General features: G+C 34.3%; 1 long non-coding RNA gene across 2 annotated transcripts in view; it reads left to right on the top strand.

Annotated features, from left to right (window-relative positions):
- Window positions 1-26,564, top strand: part of LOC149800364 (uncharacterized) — a 38,018-nt gene that overhangs the window by 4,774 nt on the left and 6,680 nt on the right. Inside the window, exon 1 of one of the 2 annotated variants that reach the window (XR_016420962.1) lies at window positions 10,694-11,053. The exons of the other annotated variant lie outside the window; for it this stretch is intronic. This is a non-coding gene — a long non-coding RNA (uncharacterized LOC149800364). Of the gene's footprint in view, window positions 1-10,693; window positions 11,054-26,564 lie in introns of those variants that run through there. 2 annotated transcript variants of the gene reach the window in all.

The following is a 26,564-nucleotide window of genomic DNA, read 5'->3' as shown; positions in this document are numbered from 1 at the left end:
TACACTTATTGCTCTCTACAACATGTATTGGCTTGATACCATACCCATCATGCTCTCTACAACTTGTATTGGCTTGACACCATACCCTTCATGCTCTCTACTACTTGTATTAGGTTGACACCATACCCTTCATGCTCTCTACAACATGTATTGGCTTGACACCATACCCATCATGCTCTCTACAACATGTATTGGCTTGACACGATGCCCATCATGTTCTCTACAACTTGTATTGGCTTGACACCATACCCATCATGCTCTCTAAAACATGTATTGGCTTGACACCATACCCATCATGCTCTCTACAACATGTATTGGTTTGAAACCATACCCATCATGCTCTCTACAACATGTATTAGCTTGACACCATACCCATCATGCTCTCTACAACATGTATTGGTTTGACGCCATACCCATCATGCTCTCTGCAACATGTATTGGCTTGACACCATACCCATCAAGCTCTCTACAACATGTATTGGCTTGACACCATACCCATCATGCTCTCTACAACGTGTATTGGCTTGACACCATACCCATCATGCTCTCTACAACATGTATTGGCTTGACACCATACCCATCAAGCTCTCTACAACATGTATTGGCTTGATACCATACACCTATTGCTCTCTACAACATGTATTGGTTTGACACCATACCCTTCATGCTCTCTACAACATGTATTGGCTTGACACCATACCCATCATGTTCTCTACAACTTGTATTGGCTTGACACCATACCCATCATGCTCTCTAAAACATGTATTGGCTTGACACCATACCCATCATGTTCTCTACAACATGTATTGGCTTGATACCATACACCTATTGCTCTCTACAACATGTATTGGCTTGACACCATACCCATCATGCTCTCTACAACATGTATTGGCTTGACACCATACCCATCATGTTCTCTACAACTTGTATTGGCTTGACACCATACCCATCATGCTCTCTAAAACATGTATTGGCTTGACACCATACCCATCATGCTCTCTACAACATGTATTGGCTTGACACCATACCCATCATGTTCTCTACAACATGTATTGGCTTGACACCATACCCATCATGCTCTCTACAACATGTATTGGCTTGATACCATACCCATCATGCTCTCTACAACATGTATTGGCTTGACACCATACCCATCATGCTCTCTACAACATGTATTGGTTTGACAGCATACCCATCATGCTCTCTACAACATGTATTGGCTTGATACCATACCCATCATGCTCTCTACAACATGTATTGGCTTGACACCATACCCATCATGCTCTCTACAACATGTATTGGCTTGACACCATACCCATCATGTTCTCTACAACATGTATTGGCTTGACACCATACCCATCATGCTCTCTACAACATGTATTGTCTTGACACCATACCCATCATGTTCTCTACAACATGTATTGGCTTGATACCATACACTTATTGCTCTCTACAACTTGTATTGGGTTGACACCATACCCATCATGCTCTCTACAACATGTATTGTCTTGACACCATACCCATCATGCTCTCTACAACATGTATTGGCTTGACACCATACCCATTATGCTCTCTACAACATGTATTGGCTTGATACCATACACTTATTGCTCTCTACAACATGTATTGACTTGACACCATACCCATCATGCTCTCTACAACATGTATGGCTTGACACCATACCCATCATGCTCTCTAAAACATGTATTGACTTGACACCGTAACCTTCATGCTCTCTACAACATGTATTGGCTTGACACCATACCCATCATGCTCTCTACAACTTGTATTAGGTTGACACCATAACCTTCATGCTCTCTGCAACATGTATTGGGTTGACACCATACCTTCCATGCTCTCTACAACATGTATTGGCTTGACACCATACCCATCATGCTCTCTACAACATGTATGGCTTGACACCATACCCTTCATGCTCTCTACAACATGTATTGGCTTGACACCATACCCTTCATGCTCTCTACAACATGTATGGCTTGACACCATACCCTTCATGCTCTCTACAACATGTATTGGCTTGACACCATACCCATCATGCTCTCTACAACATGTATTGGCTTGATACCATACACTTGTTGCTCTGTACAACAGTTTCTCATTGATCCAAGATATTTCTGAAGGACATTATCTAGGTTTTCATGGATGAGTACATGTTGCCTAGGGTCCCATTTAGGATTATAGGGACTTATAGGGTCCCATTTAGGAATACAGGGACTTATATTGTCCCATTTAGGAATACAGGGACTTATGTGTCATACAGACTCTCTTATCTGTAATTGGATGAATTGGATTAATTTAAATAGATTGCTAGTGACCATCATTATTTTATTACAAAAGACAAGGTGTTTAAATACCAGAGGCACCCACCCACCAATGTGTGCAAAGCTGAACGGTAAAAGCAGTATACACAGATTCAAGAATTATGCATGTAAGAAACCACAGAGTAACAAATTTACTGGCAAGTAAATCAATATATATAATGTGTCTGCAAAGATTTAGTAAAAATGCTTTAGTTATTTTAAAATTTATTTATAAGATACAGTATATTTAGTTACAATATTTTGGTACATATAATGCACAGCCTGATTTTTGACCCATGTCAAAGTGAAATGTTCTGATGTGATGTACTATATGTAGAAATCTTGATGATTTGGCTTTTCTCTTTCATGATGAAATAACATTCCACCATTTTGAGTATTGCATGGATCATAATAACATTCCACCATTTTGAGTACTGCAGGGATCATTGTTTGTTCTGCATCTATTCATTGGTTTACAATAAAACAATGCTTAGCTGTTTCTCTCTTCTATTCTCTCAGTGTGTAATAAATCTAACTGACTTTGATGATAAGATTGTCTGTCTCAGTGTAGGAGTTTCTTACATGGCCCAGAGGTTTCCTTATCAGCTGAGAGCTGGGTAAATCACCAAGCTATTTTACTTAACACCTGCTTACTTTAAAATATTAATCCCATTAGTGGAGGACCCCCAGCCCCCTGCCTACTTTGGCAACCAATGTTAAATCTAATGGATATTTTGTCTGACGAGTTTCATGCAGCTTCAACTTCAAACAGTAAGATACTATGCCAGTGATCAGGTCTGGACTACCATGGCACCGCTATAATAGAAATTGGTGTCTTGGCACTGCTAAAACAGAACTTGATGTCTTGGCACCGCTAAAATAGAACTTGGTGTCTTGGCACTGCTAAAATAGAACTTGGTGTCTTGGCACTGCTAAAATAGAACTTGGTGTCTTGGCATTGCTATAATAGAACTTGATGTCTTGGCACCACTAAAATTGAACTTGGTGTCTTGGCACTGCTAAAATAGAACTTGGTGTTTTGGCACTGCTAAAATAGAACTTGGTGTCTTGGCATTGCTAAAATAGAACTTGGTGTCTTGGTACCACTAAAATAGAACTTGATGTCTAAGCTAAAATTTACCCCAAAAATATATCATAATTATGTTGGACACAAGAAAGTTTTTGACAGCGCTGACTTCCTTTTAGAACAGCATGCTGAGCCAATGAATCACTGATCCTTGTATGGTCTCAAAAAAAGTTCCTAACACTGTAATTTAAATGAGTAATAAAGCAAAGAGAAGTAAAACTATTGCCAAAATTTACCACGACGATGAAATGTTCAAAGCTTAGTACATCAAGCTTTTGCCAGCACCGATTACCTTGAAGCACCATGCTGTTTCAATAAAGCACTGATCACTGCATTGTCATGAAGAAGTATTAAATATTGTGACTAAATTGGCCAGCATGCATTACTCAAAAAAACATGCCAAGCCAATGAAACACCATGCACTGTATAGTTACAAAGAGATATAAAGTACAGTACTGTGATTAAGGACAAAAAATACTCCAATTTAAGATGAGAAATTTAACAAAAACTAGTCTGATTTTATATGGAAAACTGAATAAAAAAGATTAAGAGTTGAAGAAAAATAATGAATCCAATGGAATTAACAGACCAGAAGAACCAAAATATCTGACTGATCTGCCAAGGTGAAGATAGGGTAACATACTGGAACTTTGGCTAGTGAAGGTGTGATTACCCAAATATGGTTATTACCCTCATTACCCAAATATGGTATTGCTTTGATTACCCATATATGGTACTGCTTTGATTATCCAAATATGGTATTGATTTGATTATCCAAATATGGTATTGATTTGATTACCCAAATATGGTATTGATTTCATTACCCAAATATGGTATTCCTTTGATAACACCAATATGATAATGTTTTTATTACCCAAATCATTGTATTACTCTGATACCCAAATTTGCTATTGCTTAGATTACCCAAATATGGTATTGCTTTGATAACACAGATATGATATTGCTGTGATAACACAAATATGGTATTGCTTTGATTACCCAAATATGGTATTGCTTTGATTAACCAAATATGATATAGCTTTGATAACACAAATATGATATTGCTGTGATAATAGAAATATTGTATTGCTGTGATAACACAAATATGGTATTGCTTTGATTACCCGAAAAAGGTATTGCCTTGGTTACCCAAATTTGGTATTGCTTTGATTACACAAATATAGTCTTGCTTTGATAACACAAATATAATATTGCTTTGATTACCCAAATATGGTATAGCTTTGATAACCCAAATATGGTATAGCTTTGATTACCCAAAGTATGGGCTGTTCCTTATCCCCGATGCAAGCCATCCACAAAGCTTTACAGCCACAGATGGTGCAATCAAATTATTGAGTGGAGCCAAAACTGTTAAGATGGTTAGTGACAAGATAACATGCTATGCCTTCGATTGGCAGTAAGCACATACAAATTGTATGAAAATATTGCACCTGTAAAGTCTATCTGATCAGTCATTAGTTATGTGCACATTTTCATGCATGTACAATGGTGATATGCAAAATTTGGTATAGTCTTCAAATCTTGAAATCACCTACTGTCTCCACCCTGACTCCAAATAACATTTAATTTGTCAGCATTTACAATTAAACCTGAATTAAAACATAAAAATAGATCATGATATTTGTGAGAGACATTTTTATTTGGAAAGATTGAAACTGTATACTACAAAAACAAAACAAGAAAAATGTTGCCAACATCATCCACTCGCAAATTTAGCTTTCTTTGTGTAGCACATTTGGCCTCATGTGCAGGTTTTGATTACAGTATCACCAATAGCAACAAAGAATGCAGTCTTTACAATAATAATAAAACTGAGAAAAAGCAAATAACATGATAATAGAAAAAGACAGATCCCAGTCATCCCACCTTTACATTATGCAACTCCACACGCAAACCTTTTAAGGCAGCACCTGTCACACTACAGTGAGAGCTAGGTGAAAAGACATTTCATTATGATGTTATTGACATTGTGCAAGTTTACACAACAGATAATTAACACCATTGCTATACATCGAGCATTGTGTCTATGGATATTTATCATTGGTTGGCCTTACCCAAATATACATCGAGCATTGTGTCTATGGATATTTTTCATTGCTTGGCTTTACCCAAATATTCACTGAGCATTATATCTATGGATATTTTTCGTTGCTTGGCCTTACCAAAATATACATTGAGCATTGTGTCTATGGATATTTTTCTTTGCTTGGCCTTACCCAAATATACATTGAGCATTGTGTCTATGGATATTTTTCATTGGTTGGCCTTACCCAAATATACATTGAGCATTGTGTCTATGGATATTTTTCATTGGTTGGCCTTACCCAAATATACATCGAGTATTGTGTCTATGGATATTTTTGTGTTTGACAATATACATCCCATCATAAAACACTTGACCTACTTTTTATCTACATTAATGACCCAGTAAACACAGCATCTACTCACATCATGTAATGTTTACAATCCAAAATGAGACTGAGTACTAATCAGCATAGAGGTAACCCTACCAGAAATCTTAATGAATACATAAACAAATGTGTTTCTAATTGGTTTTGTCTTGATATTTATGTCAGTAAATTTTTAATAGTTTTTTTCTTCAACAAAATACATTTGTTTTGACATTTGCTTTTTAAAGACTACTGAGCATTTTCAAGTTCTGTTCCATTTGCAATGAACCTCAAATTCAGCCAGTCTCAAATTCAACCATCCTCAAATACAACCAATCTCAAATTCAATTTTTAATCTAAGTACCAAAATTCAAGTACTTTTCAACATTGTGTGAACCCTAAATTAATGTTTTGGTGCCCCCCCCCCCACATGCTAAAATGATTTGGCAGTTGTCATAACAAGATTTTTAACATGGCTGACACTGTGGCCATATTAGTGTCAGATTTTTAACATGGCTGACACTGTGGCCATATTAGTGTCAGATTTTTAACATGGCTGACACTGTGGCTGTATTAGTGTCAGATTTTTAACATGGCTGACACTGTGGCTGTATTAGTGTCAGATTTTTAACATGGCTGACACTGTGGCTGTATTAGTGTCAGATTTTTAACATGGCTGACACTGAAATGCATCTGTAACCATCAGTGATGCAGAGAGTAGTGCTGGGATTGAAGTAGTAACTAATGGTCATGTAGTGTATATAAGATAAGTACATGATAGGTGGTGCAGAAAATTTTGAATACCACAACACCATAGAACCCACAATATCACTGGAAACTACCATACATCATAAGAACTTTTCTTTAAGACCAAGTAGAAACCATAAAGAGTCTTCCAGTGAAAATCCCTGTCATAAGACAATCCATTCAATAGAAGTTCTGATAAGATTTTCAACAACATCACTCTGGTGGCCATACTGAATGCTGATAAGATTTTCAACAACATCACTCTGGTGGCCATACTGAATGCTGATGCAGCACCATTTAAAGTGTACAATCCTCTGAGTACTTTAGAGTAGGAGGAAAAACAAACTTCTACAAACAGACAATGGGCAATAAAGTACGGTCTTCTACAAACAGACAACAGGCCATAAAGTATGGTCTTCTATAAACAGACAAAGGGCCAAAAAGTATGGTCTTCTACAAACAGACAATGGGCCATAAAGTATGGTCATCTACAAACAGACAATGGGCAATAAAGTATGGTCTTCTACAAACAGACAACAGGCCATAAAGTATGGTCTTCTATAAACAGACAAAGGGCCAAAAAGTATGGTCTTCTAGAAACAGACAATGGGCCATAAAGTATGGTCTTCTACAAACAGACAATGGGCCATAAAGGACAATCTTCAACAAAAAGACAATGGGCCATAAAGGATGGTCTTCTACAAACAGACAATGGGCCATAAATTATGGTCTTCTACAAACAGACAATGGGCCATAAAGTATGGTCTTTTACAAACAGACTATGGGCCATAAAGTATGGTCTTCTACAAACAGACAATAGGCCCTAAAGGATGGTCTTCTACAAACAGACAATGGGCAATAAAGGATGGTCTTCTACAAACAGACAATGGGCCATAAAGGATGGTCTTCTACAAACAGACAATGGGCCATAAAGTATGGTCTTCTAGAAACAGACAATGGGCCATAAAGTATGGTCTTCTACAAACAGACAATGGGCCATAAAGGACAATCTTCAACAAAAAGACAATGGGCCATAAAGGATGGTCTTCTACAAACAGACTATGGGCCATAAAGTATGGTCTTCTAGAAACAGACAATGGGCCATAAAGTATGGTCTTCTACAAACAGACAATGGGCCATAAAGGATGGTCTTCTACAAACAGACAACAGGCCATAAAGTATGGTCTTCTATAAACAGACAACAGGCCATAAAGGATGGTCTTCTACAAACAGACAATGGGCCATAAAGGATGGTCTTCTACAAACAGACAACAGGCCATAAAGTATGGTCTTCTATAAACAGACAACAGGCCATAAAGGATGGTCTTCTACAAACAGACAATGGGCCATAAAGGATGGTCTTCTACAAACAGACAATGGGCCATAAAGTATGGTCTTCTAGAAACAGACAATGGGCCATAAAGTATGGTCTTCTACAAACAGACAATGGGCCATAAATTATGGTCTTCTAAAAACAGACAATGGGCCATAAAGTATGGACTTCATCAAACAGATAATTGGCCATAAAGGATGGTCTTCTACAAACAGACAATGGGCCATAAATGATGGTCTTCTACAAACAAACAACAGGCCATAAAGGATGGACTTCTACAAACAGGCAGTGGGCCATAAAGTACAGTCTTCTACAAACATACAATGGGCCATAAATGATGGTCTTCTACAAACAGACAATGGGCCATAAAGGATGGACTTCTACAAACAGGCAGTGGGCCATAAAGTACAGTCTTCTACAAACATACAATGGGCCATAAATGATGGTCTTCTACAAACAGACAATGGGCCATAAAGGATGGACTTCTACAAACAGGCAGTGGGCCATAAAGTATGGTCTTCTGCTCCACGACTAGCAGAACTAATAAAATTGATCCATCCATTACAATTGTGCTCATAAATGACTAAAGAACACTCAATGCAGAGGTTACTCAAATCTGATTTCATTGCAAATATTACAAAAAGTGTTTTAAGGAAATTCAATAAAGCCTAACTTTTAGAACAAGCATCTAAAACTAGATTTTCAAGATGGACACAAAAGATGCAATATCAGGAAGTTGTATTAGCAATATTTTCATTTAGGACCAAAATTAATCTTCAATATGTAAATCTCTTTTGGACTGGAGAAAAACAAGACTTTAAAGATGGCCCCTATGGAAGCCATGTGATGAGATCATTTTGGACAGACTATAAGAAAAACAATCAGCAGAATCATCCATTCAGCAGGGAAGTCATAACCAAGATTTCAAGATGGCCACCACAGCAAACATTTTGTTAGATTAGATCCGACCCCTGCATAACTCATGACAATATCATCATATATTCACAGCAGTAATGAGTTTTCAAGATAACGGCCATGGCAGCCAAGTTGAAGGTTGCATAAACTCGATTTCATTCTGTGTTTCATAGAACAAGTTTATGATTCTAGGGTCTTAAACTAAGTAACAAAAAAAAGTGAAAACTAACAAATTTTGTTAAATGCAACAAATAATTTTTTCTCTAGATTACAAAGTGAAAATTTCAAAAGAACTCACAGTATTGTGAAATAAATCCCAAATAGGCATAAAAGTTCTATCACATTTGCAAATGTATGAATTCCAATTAAATTCCTTTGGCATTCACTATTTCAATTAAATTCCTTTGGCATTCAATATTTCAATTAATTTCCTTTGGCATTCAATATTTCAATTAAATTCCTTTGACATTCAGTATTTCAAATAAATTCTTTTGGCATTCAGTATTTCAATTAAATTCCTTTGGCACTTAGTATTTCAATTAAATTCCAGTACTAAATGTGTTGATGAGCCTGTAATCTCAGGTTATTAATGTGCCAGTCTTTTGATGTAACACAATTAATATAATTCAAAAATGTCTTTGTTTGAATTCACTATAATTCCAAATGAATGTCTGTGTCTTAAATCATTACTGAACGCTTTTGTAATTCCAGTGAATAATAATTTGAATAAATGCACCCAAATCAAAATCTGAACACCACAATAAGAATGATTCTACTTCAGTTGTTAAGGCAAGAATGAGCAATTTCTCAAGTAAACAATATTATAAATTTAAAAAAACTAAGAAAAAAATAATAGAGCCTGGATGTAGGTGTCTCCTCTTGAAAACATTCAAAGTTGTCTCCTCTTGAAAACATTCAAAGCTGTCTCCTCTTGAAAACATTCAAAGTTGTCTCCTCTTGAAAACATTCAAAGTTGTCAACAAGATTAGGAATTTCCAAGAGAAAAACTGTCCTAGACTCAGATTCAAATGAACATATTAACTTCCAAATATAATGATCTCAATATTTCATCTATAATCTTAGCGAAATATTAGCTATGTATTATGTTGTTTACAAAATAAATGTCACTGGTCTGGAACAAAATTAACTTAATTTTGGACAAGTTCAAAGTAACAAATACAGATATGCATAATATAAATCATTAAGAAAAGCCAACAAATAATACAAAATAAATATTTATAACAACAGCAACACATGAAAGTCACATTATGCTGAGGCAATAGAGCAAAGAACAACACAATGGCAGCCATTGTTGTAGTGGGGTTTGATTGATTTGATGTTTTAAGGCACATCAACACATGAAGGTTAGATCATACTGAAAATGAAGCAGTAGTGACTGCCATTCTTGTACTATCTAGTGTAAAATATCAGTGTTGATGGCAGCAGCTTGCAAGTTGGATTTTAGCCATCTTGAAATAAGTGTCCCTATTCACTGCCTAATAATGGACCTGAAAGACTTTGTCCTATCCAAATCTTCAAGTTGCCTGTCTGTCTGTCTGTCTCATGTGTAAGCTGCTATTCCAGTTTTACCCAAAATGATTTCCTGCACACGATTGCTTATGATCACCCATTATAAAGATAACACTGTTTTTATCTACATCTACACTTCTAAGCTCAAAGAAATGAAGGGTTTGCCCTCTTGATCCAAAAAGCAATGCCAGAAATAAAATGGTTTGGACTGGGGGAAACTGCAATGGAATTTTAAAACCAGTGAAAGCAATTACAAGTGTCTAAGCAGGATATGAACATTCCATGTGACTACATTCATGGGTAAATTAGGTCTCTTGTTAAACACTCATCTCCTAAGAAATGTAAGCAATGGGTGTGGAAAATAATTGGAAACATCTCACAGAACTGTGCTAATAGCTGATTGGGCTGAACTGATACCACTATATCCATATTTATTATGAAATAGCATAGTCAAGGACTCCAAAACAAAATGTACAAATGAGCAAAATAGACTGATCTGTCTTTGGTCACAATAGCACAGCAATCGCTGGAGATATGTCCGATATTGTAAATGGGTTGACAATCTGCAAGTGGAGCATAAAGTATCAGAAACTGACTGCAGTGAAGTGTCTTTTTCCATAGCCTTCCTCATAATCAAAAGTGGAGCTTTTTAATGGATGCATAATGGTTGAGTCATGCAGAGGAAACAGAATCTCAGATGTTCTGAACAGTATGTATAAATGATCAGATATGAAAGATTAGTTTGGGGAACCTGTGGGTCTGGTTTTTATGAAATATATCTTTGCAACTGACAAATTTAGTTTTGAGTCGAAAGGGTCAAAATTACATTTACCAAATTTTGTTCAATCTCCTGGAAATTTTCAGGCCTCAACATGCATTCAGAATCATGGTTTAATTTGCATGATTGAAAATCAGCCTCCATGTTTGATGTGCCTGGCAGATGCCAAGTATTGATCCAGTTATTTCTTGTTCTACACCATTCCCAAAAAGCCAGGTCATGGAGTTCCTCAAGCCAACCCAACCCCCACTTTATTAATGAATCAAAGGAAGACATTATGTCTTATATGCAGTTTTACATGCAGATCATTCATTCAGGAGAAGCAATGTAAAATGAAAACCTGGTTTTAGTTCATGGAACTTAATGTGCCAGTGTTTCTTTTGATGACCAATGGCTCATCTAAATCATAGTTGAATCTACCCACAATATATTACTATCACTTGCAAGAAACATGCAAAGCATGAGTACAGAGACCGGCCAAATGGTAAATTGCACATTTTGAATTCAACAGTGAACAAGTTTGTGACCTTTGTCACTCAAAGCCATGGCACTGTCAAATTCAGCCGTATGCAATTTCAAATTGTTGGCTTTCTCTGCCTCAAGGTCTCTCTAGCACCTGGGCAAGTATGGCACTCCATGAACACTGGCAACCATAATTCCAATTAACCTAGCAAATTCTGGCTGGGAAAGGAAAGTTGTCTCAGTAACTGCTGGCTGTCAGATACCAAGCCATCATCCTTTCCTTGTTTAAGACACACAGTCATGTGAACAGAATTAACAAAGAAGCCCACAAAGACAATAACTTCAGTAATGAATCCCATGGTATGCACCAAATGTCTTGTGCATTTTTTACACAATCAATGAATGTGTCTGCCTGTAAAAAAACTCTTTAATACACACTACATTACAATGGCTAACTCTGCACAGGTATGCAAAATAGGTTTTAATGACTGAATTCATCATGAGCAGAGGACAAACCCATTTGGAAGGCAAATTAATTCATAAACTGTGTTCCCCATAGATGTTAAAAATGTTAAAATTAAAATAAAAAACGTAAAAAACGCATTTTTTTCTCAATAAATAAAAAAAAAAAAACCTTCCAGTAGTTTTTAGGCAACACAAAAATCAATATTTTACTTATTTACACGCTACATACCAGTTTTAAAGTTTCAGTGATACAAATATGAAAAAATGTCAAAAGTTTTAAACCATAGTCCAGATAACATTGAAATTTTTGTCACTCAATGTCGTTATCACCATCTGACTGATCTGACCACTCTATCTTTTCCTCCATATAATTTATATTGTCCAGCTTTTCCTTTAGGCAAAGATTTGCATGCACAAACACTACATCTCGCACTCTCTTGCACTGCATATGGTTTTGCTTTTTCGTGTGAATGAAGTCATATAAAAAACACAAAAAAAATAAAAAACGTAAAAAAACGTGTGTTTTGAGGTAAAATAAAAAATGGAAAAAACGTTTTTATCATCTATGGTGTTCCCAACAAAATCTTAAGCAATGTCTGTGCAAAGCATGACTGGGAGTAGAATAATACACAGTTTTAAGTAAATGTAGTCAAACTAGCAGTCTATTTTTTTTCTTCTTCAGATTAGATTGGTGGCACGATGTAAAGTTTATATCTGTATGTGACCTTTTATACTGATTCATCTTCAAGTGTTTGCAGTTAAGGATTAACCCATATACCTCTAAGAAATATTCAAAGAAGAAAACATTTTGTTGACAAGTTGGAGCATGGGATGACAACTTTTTTCCAAATCAATTTTGTACACTTAATCAGTTACACTTAAGATTTTTGAGGGGTGAAAGTTTTTATTCGAACGTAGTCACAACTCATGGCAATCTAAGCAAGCTGAGCCCTTTTCCCATTTGTTCTGCTTCTTCTTCAACCATGTTTTTTTTGCTGTTGTTGTTGTAATGTAGATTTAATTATTGGAGCATAAACTGGACTGTGTCCTAATAAAAAAAATAAAGCTTGTACATAAAACTGTTAGTGAGATGAGAAAATATGTGAGATTTTCCTGTATCTAGTCTGTTAGTTAGTGTTGTAATGAAATGTTTTTATTGTGGGACTTCCTTGTCTTTATCTAGCCAGTTAGTGCTGTAATGAAATGTTTTTATTATGGGACTTCCCTGTCTTTATCTAGTCTGTTAGTTAGTGTTGTAATGAAATGTTTTTATTATGGGACTTTCCTGTCTTTATCTAGTCTGTTAGTTAGTGTTGTAATGAAATGTTTTTATTGTGGGACTTCCTTGTCTTTATCTAGCCAGTTAGTGTTGTAATGAAATGTTTTTATTGTGGGACTTCCCTGTCTTTATCTAGCCAGTTAGTGTTGTAATGAAATGTTTTTATTATGGGACTTTCCTGTGTCTATATATCTGGTCTATGAGTGTTATAATGAAATATTTTATGGTGGGACTTCCCTGTCTTTATCTAGCCAGTTAGTGTTATAATGAAATGCTTTATTGTGGGACTTCCCTGTCTTTATCTAGCCAGTTGATTAGTGTTATAATGAAATGTTTTATTATGGGACTTCCCTGTCTTTATCTAGCCAGTTAATTAGTGTTATAAAGAAATGTTTTATTATGGGACTTCCCTGTCTTTATCTAGCCAGTTAATTAGTGTTATAATGAAATGTTCTTTTATGGGACTTCCCTGTCTTTATCTAGCCAGTTGATTAGTGTAATAATGAAATGTTTTATTATGGGACTTCACTGTATCTATCTAGCCAGTTAATTAGTGTTATAATGAAATGTTTTATTATGGGACTTCCCTGTATCTATCTAGCCAGTTAATTAGTGTTATAATGAAATGTTTTATTATGGGACTTCCCTGTATCTATCTAGCCAGTTAATTAGTGTTATAATGAAATGTTTTATTATGGGACTTCCCTGTATCTATCTAGCCTCTTAGCTAATTTATTTTTGTAAAGTGCAACTATGACTAAAGTAAGACAGGTCAGTCATCTTTACAAATGGATTGGTTTAATTTGTTAGAAGTTTCAAGGAGAAATTTGCTTTCTGGAGAACTAAAAGGAGGGTATGGGATGCAGAGTGGTGGGGGTTGACTTAGAGTCTAATCACATTAGAAGTGAGTGAATTCCCTATTTCCCACAGAGGGAGGAATTTTTAATTAATATGATTAGCAGCTAGCACTGGAAGATTTACTATGTTCTGAATGCCTTTGTTGTGTCTTTAACATCATGAATACATATGATTATTTGATACAAGGGGGGGGGTGATGGAAACAAATCCTGCCATTCTCAAATGAAAGTGCTCTTACCTTATATCAAAATAAATTTGAACAAAACATCACAGACCTATAGACTGAAATATATTTATCATATCTGTTAATAATTCACCTAATGTAAGATACAACCATCTACATATCTGTATGCTCAATCTCAATACAACAGTTTATCTCATTTCTAAAAGCTCTCTCCACTTTATCTCAATACAACAGTTTATCTCATTTCTAAAAGCTGTTTCCACTTTATCTCAATACAACAGTTTATCTCATTTCTAAATGCTCTCTCCACTTTATCTCAATATAACAGTTTATCCCATTTCTAAAACCTGTCTCTGTATCTTGCCATATACAGTCATTCACAAGAAAAGAGAAATATCTAATTTAGAATATTTGTTTTCACTTGTGTACAGTATTATTTAGGTTGCCATAACATAACTATTATATTATGTATATGCTGTGATATTTAGGTTCAGGTATCTTAAGATTATCATGTGTATGCTGGGTTATTTATGTTAATATACTTGTTGTATTATTATGTGTACAATGTGACATTTATGTTAATATACCTGTTATATTATTATGTGTACAATGTGACATTTATACCCATCAGATTATTATGTGTACAATGTGACATTTATATCTATTAGATTATTATGTATACAATGTGATATCTAGATTATCATACCTATCATGTTAATAAATAAATAAATATATATATATATATATATATATATATATATATATATATATATATATATATATATATATATATATATATATATATATATATATATATATATATATATATATATATATATATATATATATATATATATATATATATTTTTTTTTATATATATATATACATTATCTGACACAAAATACAGCTATTATCTGACACAAAATACAGCCATTATCTGATACAAAATACAGCCATTATCTTACACAAAATACAGCCATTATTTGATACATTTATGCCATTTTGATACATTTATGCCATTTTGAATAAGTAATATATAGATAAATCCAGTTCATAATCATGAAATTTCATAGAATCAACAAAAATACCAAAATCTATTAATTCTAGATCAAATGGAAAAGTTGTTGCAATGTGCATTCATTCACAATATAACTCCATATTTCAATTTTAAGTAGAACAAAATGCCATTTTCTTTTGAAAGTCATTTCTAGTGTGCAACTAAGTTCAAATTTATCTGGGCAGAATTATGTGCACATTAATACTATTGTTGTGTAATGATAATCTGTGCTTGTGTATTTAGTTTGGAATATGGCATACATTCAGTTACTTTGTTTCTTGTAGTGTATTTAGTTTGGAATATGGCATGCATTCAGTTACTTTGTTTCTTGTAGTGTATTTAGTTTGGAATATGGCATATATTCAGTTACTTTGTTTCTTGTAGTGTATTTAGTTTGGAATATGGCATGCATTCAGTTACTTTGTTTCTTGTAGCGTATTTAGTTTGGAATATGGCATATATTCAGTTACTTTGTTTCTTATAGCGTATTTAGTTAAAAGCCTATAATAAAAAGTTGACTGCATTTGTATGGGAAATTATGAACTCGTTTTATTGGATGGATATAATGTACTCCCAAGATCATACAGTATTTCCATCTGAAAAATTTGTTCATATTTTCCCATACAAATGCAGTCAACTATAATTATAAAGCTTTCCATATCTGTCATACCACCTTGTAATGAAGTATTAGCATATTTGCTACTGAACAATGACCATACTTAACATAATACTGAACAATGACCATACTTAACATAATACTGAACAATGACCATACTTAACATAATGCTTAACAATGACCATACTTAACATAATACTAAACTATATTATAATGAAAGGCCATATTGTCAGGGAATGCTGTATAAATTATTTTGTACAAACAAATACATGGATAAAATCAGGTCTCTTGGTAAGTCTGGACATCTTTTGCTGAACAAGAGTGTGGACTTACCCAAGTATACAAATAAAATCCACATCTCTTGACATGGCTTGGTCACAGGTCACTAACTGTACCAAATGTAATTCTTTCTAAAACCTGACTGACTTCTTAATTTACAGTTTCAACTTCTGAAAAGTGTTACAAGCAAATGAATGTGTGTTGTTGATTTTTAATGTAGCTAAAGAAAGTTTTCAGTCATATCACTACGATGTCTGCAGTGTGACAGTTTATAGTAATGTCTAGCACTGGGGCCTCATGCCACAGACATGTAGCATCATGTCCCACCCAGTCACATTATACTGTCACCAGGCTGACCACTAAAGAGAGTGCTTTTTTCATAAATTGGTGTTACAAAGATCAAGAATGAATGCAGGTTTATTTTAAACAAAACACTTCAGACAGAAATATAAATTCAAGCTCTCTTTCAATTTCAAGGATGGACCAAGCTAAAGCTAATCTCTCTCTCTCTCTCTCTCCCTTTCTCTCTCTCTCTCTCTCTCTCTCTCTCTCTCTCTCTCTCTCTCTCCCTCTATCTCTCTCTCTCTCTCTCTCTCTCTCTCTCCCCATTACACAAATCCAAGACGTTCGTCATAATGGAAGTTTGATAACCTGCAGTCCATGTACATACCAGATATTTATTGAAATTTAAAGGTTATCCTTTTCAATGTGTTGCAGATTACTTGTCATAATATCACTCCTACGCATAGCATTTTTATACCCTCCCATTTTTAGATCATTTTGAAACCAGTAAAACTAGTTGTGCAGGATGCAACATTAGCATAATTGGTATGACAAGTGTACCAGCTCACCTACTGTCCAAACACACAGGATGCACATTACTTTTTGACACATTGAAGCAGTAATGAGACTTTAACTTTCACAGGAACATATTTGCTGTTATTAATTGCTTAATGACTGCAAATATCAGATAGGTCAGCACTGCATTCTATGATCATTCAAGACAGAGTTATCAAGGAGTCATCAAAAAGAAATACAAATGGAAAGAATATTATATATGTATTTATCCATATATGCTATGTTATAAAGCAACATTAGTCTCTCTCTCTCTCACTAATCTCCTAAGACAGAAGAAACAGCACCCATGTACTTTTTGAGTGGAAAGAATAAATGCAATTAATACATTTATAATGTAATTAATACATTTATAATGTAATTAATACATTTAAAATGCAAAAAATACATTTATAATGCAATCAATACATTTATAATGCAATCAATACATTTATAATGCAATCAATACATTTATAATGCAAAGAAAAATAAAACCTTATTGCCATAGACCGTGAAATCTTACCTGAGCAGTCAAAGTCCAAGACTAATAAAATAAAAATCAATAATCTGACAAAATGATAAATATGACAGGCTATGATTAAATTTTTGTCATGTACCCAACATTTGTCATGACTGTGATTGAAGTTGCGGATAGAGTTTCTGCCTACCTGACTTTTGTCATGGCTGTCATTGAGGTTGTTGGTAGAGTTTCTGCCTACCTGACTTTTGTCATGGCTGTCATTGAGGCTGTTGATAGAGTTTCTGCCTACCTGTTGTTATAATTATAGGTGGTAAACAAGAAGTTGACCAGAATTTGAGTTCAAAGGTTATTGGATTATTTCATGGAAATGATTAAGGTCTCCAGAACATTCTACTGCAGTGTAGGTCAAGTTGGGATGTATATGGAGGGGACTTGGTAAACATATATTCATTTCTCTTTCATATCAATCATACAATGTTACAGTTAAACATTTATTCATTTCTCTTCCATATCAGTCATACAATGTTACAGTTAAACATATATTCATTTCTCTTTTATATCAATCATACAATGTTACAGTTAAACATTTATTCATTTCTCTTTCATATCAATCATACAATGTTACAGTTAAACATTTATTCATTTCTCTTTCATATCAATCATACAATGTTACAGTTAAACATTTATTCATTTCTCTTTCATATCAATCATACAATGTTACAGTTAAACATTTATTCATTTCTCTTTCATATCAATCATACAATGTTACAGTTAAACATTTATTCATTTCTCTTTTATATCAATCATACAATGTTACAGTTAAACATTTATTCATTTCTCTTTCATATCAATCATACAATGTTACAGTTAAACATTTATTCATTTCTCTTTCATATCAATCATACAATGTTACAGTTAAACATTTATTCATTTCTCTTTCATATCAATCATACAATGTTACAGTTAAACATTTATTCATTTCTCTTTCATATCAATCATACAATGTTACAGTTAAACATTTATTCATTTCTCTTTTATATCAATCATACAATGTTACAGTTAAACATTTATTCATTTCTCTTTCATATCAATCATACAATGTTACAGTTAAACATTTATTCATTTCTCTTTCATATCAATCATACAATGTTACAGTTAAACATTTATTCATTTCTCTTTCATATCAATCATACAATGTTACAGTTAAACATTTATTCATTTCTCTTTTATATCAATCATACAATGTTACAGTTAAACATTTATTCATTTCTCTTTCATATCAATCATACAATGTTACAGTTAAACATTTATTCATTTCTCTTTCATATCAATCATACAATGTTACAGTTAAACATTTATTCATTTCTCTTTCATATCAATCATACAATGTTACAGTTAAACATTTATTCATTTCTCTTTCATATCAATCATACAATGTTACAGTTAAACATTTATTCATTTCTCTTTCATATCAATCATACAATGTTACAGTTAAACATTTATTCATTTCTCTTTCATATCAATCATACAATGTTACAGTTAAACATTTATTCATTTCTCTTTCATATCAATCATACAATGTTACAGTTAAACATTTATTCATTTCTCTTTCATATCAATCATACAATGTTACAGTTAAACATTTATTCATTTCTCTTTCATATCAATCATACAATGTTACAGTTAAACATTTATTCATTTCTCTTCCATATCAGTCATACAATGTTACAGTTAAACATTTATTCATTTCTCTTCCATATCAGTCATACAATGTTACAGTTAAACATTTATTCATTTTTCTTTCATATCAATCATACAATGTTACACTTGTGTTCAAATATAATTCTTGCAGGACTAATTATTTAAATTGTTCACTTGAATAACAAAAGGCTCATTTACTTTTTGGACTAAAACACTACTTTGGGATTCTTGAGAAATCATTCAAGGACATTCTGGATTGTAAAAGTGGTAGATCCATTCAAAAATATTGAAATTTGTTCAGAACATTCAATACTTTTGTTCTTGTGATAGAACATTTAGGATTATTTGCGATTCAATTCATGATACCATGTCTCTTAAATTTTTCCTTTGTAACATACAGAAATATATTATTTATTGATTTTACTAAACTTGTTGTTTTCACTTCTGGTCATAACACCAGGCAAAGGACTTTGTTTTCTTTCTAACTTTATCTACTCTTCAAGAATAGAATAAGGACAATATCGTTCTGTTTGTCTATGAGTGAGGTCTGTTAGAGTAAGGGATTTAGTTTTGTCATGATTGACCAATACTCAGTCAGGACGTTTGTGAATGTCTTTGTGTTTTGCTTAGGAAGAGAGTGTAGTCATGTAGAAATAAAGTTAGTGGTAACTACACCACGATCTACACAATGCTGTCATTCATCAATAACTGACTGCAGGAGCAAAGTGTTGTATACACTATTTTGGGGTGTAGGTCATATCTTGTGTGAAAATGCTGATTTTTGCAAATGGGAGTATGTTTGAAATATATATATATATATATATATATATATATATATATATATATATATATATATATATATATATATATATATATATATATATATATATATATATATATATATATATATATATATATATATATATATATATTGACATACACACATTTTTAAACATGTTTACTGCAGCTGCCCATGTAAATCCAGAATATGTCAACAAATTAACAATTTCTTATACTGCCAACCCATGAGCATGCCAATCTGGAATCCTAGCTTCCATGTCTTGGAATACTAGGTTCTATTTCTTGGAATCCTAGCTTCTGTTTTTTAGAATCCTACCTTCCATTGCTTGGAATCCTACCTTATACTGTATTGCTTGGAATCCTACCTTCTATTGCTTGGAATCCTACCTTCTATTGCTTGGAATCCTACCTTCTATTTCTTGGAACTTAGGCAGCCTGTTTAAATGGGACATTACATTTATTAAAAATAACATTTGTTAAAATTAACAAACTTCCACACACAATCTTAGTGAATCCACCCATGAGGTCAAAATAATCACAGATTAATTTTCCTCACAAATTCTGGAGCTGCAGCAGTTTAGATCAGCTACCATTGTGTGTCACTGGACAAGGTACATTATTTTAATTTAGCAGTCACTAAATTACCTATGTGTGTCGTTGTACCATCCAATACCAAGCCAATCCTCACAAATTATCTGACTGCCCTGGTGACCTAGTGGTTAGACTGTCCATCTCAAATGCGGGAGGTGGTAGTTTGATCCCCAGCTGAGTCATACCAAAATGGTACTAACAGCTGCCTTGCTTGGCACTCAGCAGAGGTTATTGTTAGGACTTGTCAGGATAATGTGACTAGGTGGGGCATCATGCTAGATGTCTGTGGCACAATACCCCAGTGCCAGACATCACTATAATAATAATGCATAAACTGTCACACTGCAGACATCATAATGATATGACTGAAAAGTTGTTAAAGTTATGTTAAAAATCCAAATCACATACACATTCACACACAAATTATCTGCATTTTTTTTCCATTTCATCTCTGCCACAATTTTTGCCAATATAAGTGTAATAGACTGGTTTCTTGTCTTATAAATTGTTTTCTACATTAAGAAACCATGTTTGATGTACCAATCTATCATATTGGTGCTCAAGTACTTTTCTATTAAAGCACATACATATGAAAAAAATCATTATATTTTATATATGGGGGCTCATGTTGTTCTAATCTCTGCTCAGATCTCTATTTATTCCATCCATTAATTTCATATTTTTATTATCCACTCAGTCTGGGCAATAACATAGTGGTCATCAGTCTGGACAATAACATAGTGGTCATCAGTCTGGACAATAACACAGTGATCATCAGCCTGGGCAATAACATAGTGGTCATCAGTCTGGGCAGTAACATAGTGGTCATCAGTCTGGGCAATAACATAGTGGTCATCAGTCTGGACAATAACACAGTGATCATCAGCCTGGGCAATAACATAGTGGTCATCAGTCTGGGCAATAACATAGTGGTCATCAGTCAGGGCAATAACATAGTGGTCATCAGTCTGGACAATAACATAGTGGTCATCAGTCAGGGCAATAACATAGTGGTCATCAGTCTGGGCAATAACATAGTGGTCATCAGTCTGGGCAATAACATAGTGGTCATCAGTCTGGGCAATAACATAGTGGTCATCAGTCTGGGCAATAACATAGTGGTCAATCCTCATCCAGACAATGATAACCACCACCACCATCATATACAAACACTAATTAAATAACTGGATTCCCAAAAATTTGAAGGTCACTTTTGATGATAAATTTTGAACACCAATATTAAGGTTTTGATTTTGATTTTTGTCTGTTCTAAAAAAAATTCCAAAATCAAATAATCAGAAACCTTTACAAAAACTTAACCCGAACCCATGTAATCAGAAAAATTTACAAAAACCTATCTCAAGAATTTAGACACTGATTAAAATCCCATTCTGAACCTTTCAATTCTCATATTCAATACATTAAACCTTCTCAAAGACCCTCATTAATTTAGTCTTCATGCACATCTCTTAAAAAAACAATAATTTTGTGGAATCAAGTGTTTAACCAGGTTGCATCCATTGATATATACCCTTGTATCAGACATACACAGAAGCAGAAATTTACATTTTTTAGGATTCAAGACATTTATAAGTTGTGAAAGTCAATTACACAATGCATGAGCAGCGAAAATATACAAAATTCAATTCTTATCATTACAAATCAAGAATGTAAATACTTTATAGCAAACCATGCAAAGCATAGGGACCCAGAAATTATATTTTCACTTAATAGATTAGGCAGGGGCATTGCATATTGGCCCAGAAATTATATTTTTACACAATAGATTAGGCACGGGCATTGCATATTGGCCCAGAAATTATATTTTCACACAATAGATTAGGCAGGGGCATTGCATATTGGCCCAGAAATTATATTTTTACACAATATATTAGGCAGGGGGATTGCATATTGGCCCAGAAATTATATTTTCACACAATAGATTAGGCAGGGGCATTGCATATTGGCCCAGAAATTATATTTTTACACAATAGATTAGGCAGGGGCATTGCATATTGGCCCAGAAATTATATTTTTACACAATAGATTAGGCAGGGGCATTGCATATTGGCCCAGAAATTATATTTTTACACAATAGATTAGGCAGGGGCATTGCATATTGGCCCAGAAATTATATTTTTACACAATAGATTAGGCAGGGGCATTGCATGGGGCCCCGGACAGAGTCCCCAAATATCCTGTACATCATTATTACAAGTAGCTACTAAAACAAATCTTAAGGACAGCTTGTGTTGTCAAATGAATATATGCACAAGTATTTCCTTTTTGGTGTTCAGAGCTAATATCTTCTAGTTTTCTCTGTCACATGATGTCATTTTAACAAATCTATATGCTTGTTGTCTGTCACATGATGTCATTTTAACAAATCTAAATGCTTGTTGTCTGTCACATGATGTCATTTTAACAAATCTACTGGTATATGCTTGTTGCAAAGGTCTGGTAAAAATCTGAATCATAAAAAGTTTACCTTAAAACTTCAACTGATAAAAATGTTTTGTCACTGGTTAAGAAATACCTATGTTCCACTGTACAAAGGCTATAGCCACTTAGTTGCTTAGCATGCCAGACTTGTCATCAAAAATGTATACAATCAGGTCAACCCATGTTTGCTACTGCGGGAGGGGGAGGAGTCGTCGTAAGGCAAAGCACTTTATTCCAATTGCATCACTGCTAATAACATATTTTTGCCATTAAACACCAAGCCAAACCTCACCATGCTAATGCTGGTGATACAAAGACCCCAGTTCCCTATCAGTCAACATCTTTAACTCCCATTTTGCATGTGAGCATTTCAACACATCAAATGTTATGCCCCAATATCTAATACCTTTATGAACACTTGGCACTTTGAAGTCCTAAAATTAAAAATCGTCTTCAGAAAAAATGCAGTCTCCTGAGTAACCCTGATTTATGTCAGAACAAAATCAGGCAGCCAAGATTTAACTTTTTTATTTTGTAACTTTAAAAACACACTCTATACATTCATTGACTCCAATATTCAATATTTTTATGAACCTTAGCAACTTAAGAGCTTTGGGATTCATCAAGATTTCTTTGGAGCTATGCAGTCTACCTATGTGGGATTTTCTTCGGATGAAAACTAATTCCCATTTAATAACTCTGAGTTCTAAGACTCCAATGTAATTTATTTATGACTGAGACTCATTGCTTTCTCACCATTCCCCACTACTTCTGAAGGAAAATCAGCCAGTCAACAAGCAGTTTATAAAGCTTCCATTTACATAGAAAATCCATTTACTGCCTATCTCTTTCAATTATGCCTCCACCAATATAGTGCTGAAAACAACAACATTTTCAAGTAGGAATTGACATGCAAAGCTGGTTTTTATAGTCTTTAAACACAGCGTTGCTGTCTGTAATAGCACATGCTATATGTTCACATTCTGGATGTTTTGAACCATAAAACCATGCAGAATGCTCAAATATTAGCCCATCTCCTGATCTAAAATATTAGCCCATCTCCTGATCTCAAATATTAACCCATCTTCTGATCTCAAATATTAGCCCATCTCCTGATCTCAAATATTAACCCATCTCCTGATCTCAAATATTAGCCCATCTCTTGGTCTCAAATATTAACCCATCTCCTGATCTCAAATATTAACCAATCTCCTGATCTCAAATATTAACCAATCTCCTGATCTCAAATATTAACCCATCTCCTGATCTCAAATATTAGCCCATCTCTTGATCTCAAATATTAACCCATCTCCTGATCTCAAATATTAGCCCATCTCCTGATCTCAAATATTAACCCATCTCCTGATCTCAAATATTAGCCCATCTCTTGATCTCAAATATTAACCCATCTCCTGATCTCAAATATTAGCCCATCTGCTGATCTCAAATATTAATCCATCTCCTGATCTCAAAACAAGCTCAAAACATTCTCTATTTACTAAATTTTTTTCAACATATATTCTTTCAACTTTATTATTTTCAATGTGAACAAAACAGTATTTGATTAGCATCTGAGAAGCCATTGTGGATCAGTGTTAACAGAGGGCTCAATAAAAGATCACAAGGGTGTGGCATTTGAGAAGCCACTGTGGCACACTTTGATATCACCTTGTGATTCCCTTTACTGTACCTGTGTATGGTATATTGTTCATATATGTATCTGTTAACCAATATAGTTACACATATTCATGCATTTTAAATCTGTGTGAATGAGTGTGCGAGGATTAACATTATCGATTGTAAAAATTGCGGACTGCAATGGGCCACTATCCTCATTACATAAAGATGTTTATTATTTTATTATTAGTGGGTAGTGTGCTGGATTGGAGACCACAAGAATGTGGCATTTTAGAAGCCACATTGGCTCAGTTGTTAATGTACTGAATTTGATACCTCAAGAGTGTGGGTTTAACTTCTACCATCAGGTCAGCCCATGTTGACTAACACAGGGTGCCTTGGGCATTTAATTCAAGTTGCCATATAACTGATAGCTAACACAGTGTGCCTTGGGCATTTTATTCAAGTTGCCATATAACTGTTGGCTAACACAGTGTGCCTTGGGCATTTTATTCAAGTTGCCATATAACTGTTTAAACCAGTGTGTGTTGTTGTGTTTAAAATGCCAAATCAAACAATTTTGTAATCAAATTATTAAATTTATTATAATTCTTTACAATCTTTTCAGAACATATTTTTTAACTGACTGTACAGTACTTAAGGCACTTTGACTTCACTCTCCAATTTACTTTACTGTATGTTACTAGAGGTACTTTGACTTCACTCTCCAATGCACTTTACGGTATGTTACTAGAGGTACTTTGACTTCACTCTCCAATGCACTTTACTGTATGTTACTAGAGGTACTTTCACTTCACTCTCCAATGCACTTTACTGTATGTTACTAGAGGTACTTTGACTTCACTCTCCAATTTACTTTATGGTATATTACTAGAGGCACTTTGACTTCACTCTCCAATGCACTTTACTGTATGTTACTAGGGGTTCTACAACTTCACATTTTGATTCACTTTACTTTATGTTACTAGAGGTACTTTGACTTCACTCTCCAATTTACTTTACCGTATGTTACTAGAGGTACTTTCACTTCACTCTCCAATGCACTTTACTGTATGTTACTAGGGGTCCTTTGACTTCAATCTCCAATGCACTTTACTTTATGTTACTAGAGGTACTTTGACTTCACTCTCCAATGCACTTTACCGTATGTTACTAGAGGTACTTTCACTTCACTCTCCAATGCACTTTACTTTATGTTAATAGAGGCACTTTGACTTCACTCTCCAATTTACTTTACCGTATGTTACTAGAGGTACTTTGACTTCACTCTCCAATGCACTTTACTTTATGTTACTAGAGGTACTTTGACTTCACTCTCCAATGCACTTTACTGTATGTTACTAGGGGTCCTTTGACTTCAATCTCCAATGCACTTTACTGTATGTTACTAGGGGTACTACAACTTCACATTTTCATTCACTTTACTTTATGTTACTAGAGGTACTTTGACTTCACTCTCCAATTTACTTTACTGTATGTTACTATAGGCACTTTCACTTCACTCTCCAATGCACTTTACGGTATGTTAATAGAGGCACTTTGACTTCACTCTCCAATGCACTTTACTGTATGTTACTAGAGGTACTTTGACTTCACTCTCCAATGCACTTTACGGTATGTTACTGGAGGTACTTTGACTTCACTCTCCAATGCACTTTATGGTATGTTACTAGAGGCACTTTGACTTCACTCTCCAATGCACTTTACTTTATGTTACTAGAGGTACTTTGACTTCACTCTCCAATGCACTTTA

The sequence above is a fragment of the Sinohyriopsis cumingii genome, chromosome 5, assembly GCF_028554795.1.
Source record: "Sinohyriopsis cumingii isolate HCF-2022 chromosome 5, ASM2855479v2, whole genome shotgun sequence".
Classification (NCBI taxonomy): domain Eukaryota; kingdom Metazoa; phylum Mollusca; class Bivalvia; order Unionida; family Unionidae; genus Sinohyriopsis; species Sinohyriopsis cumingii.
Note: the sequence above shows the minus strand (reverse complement) of the source record. Positions and strands in the feature narration are given on the sequence as shown.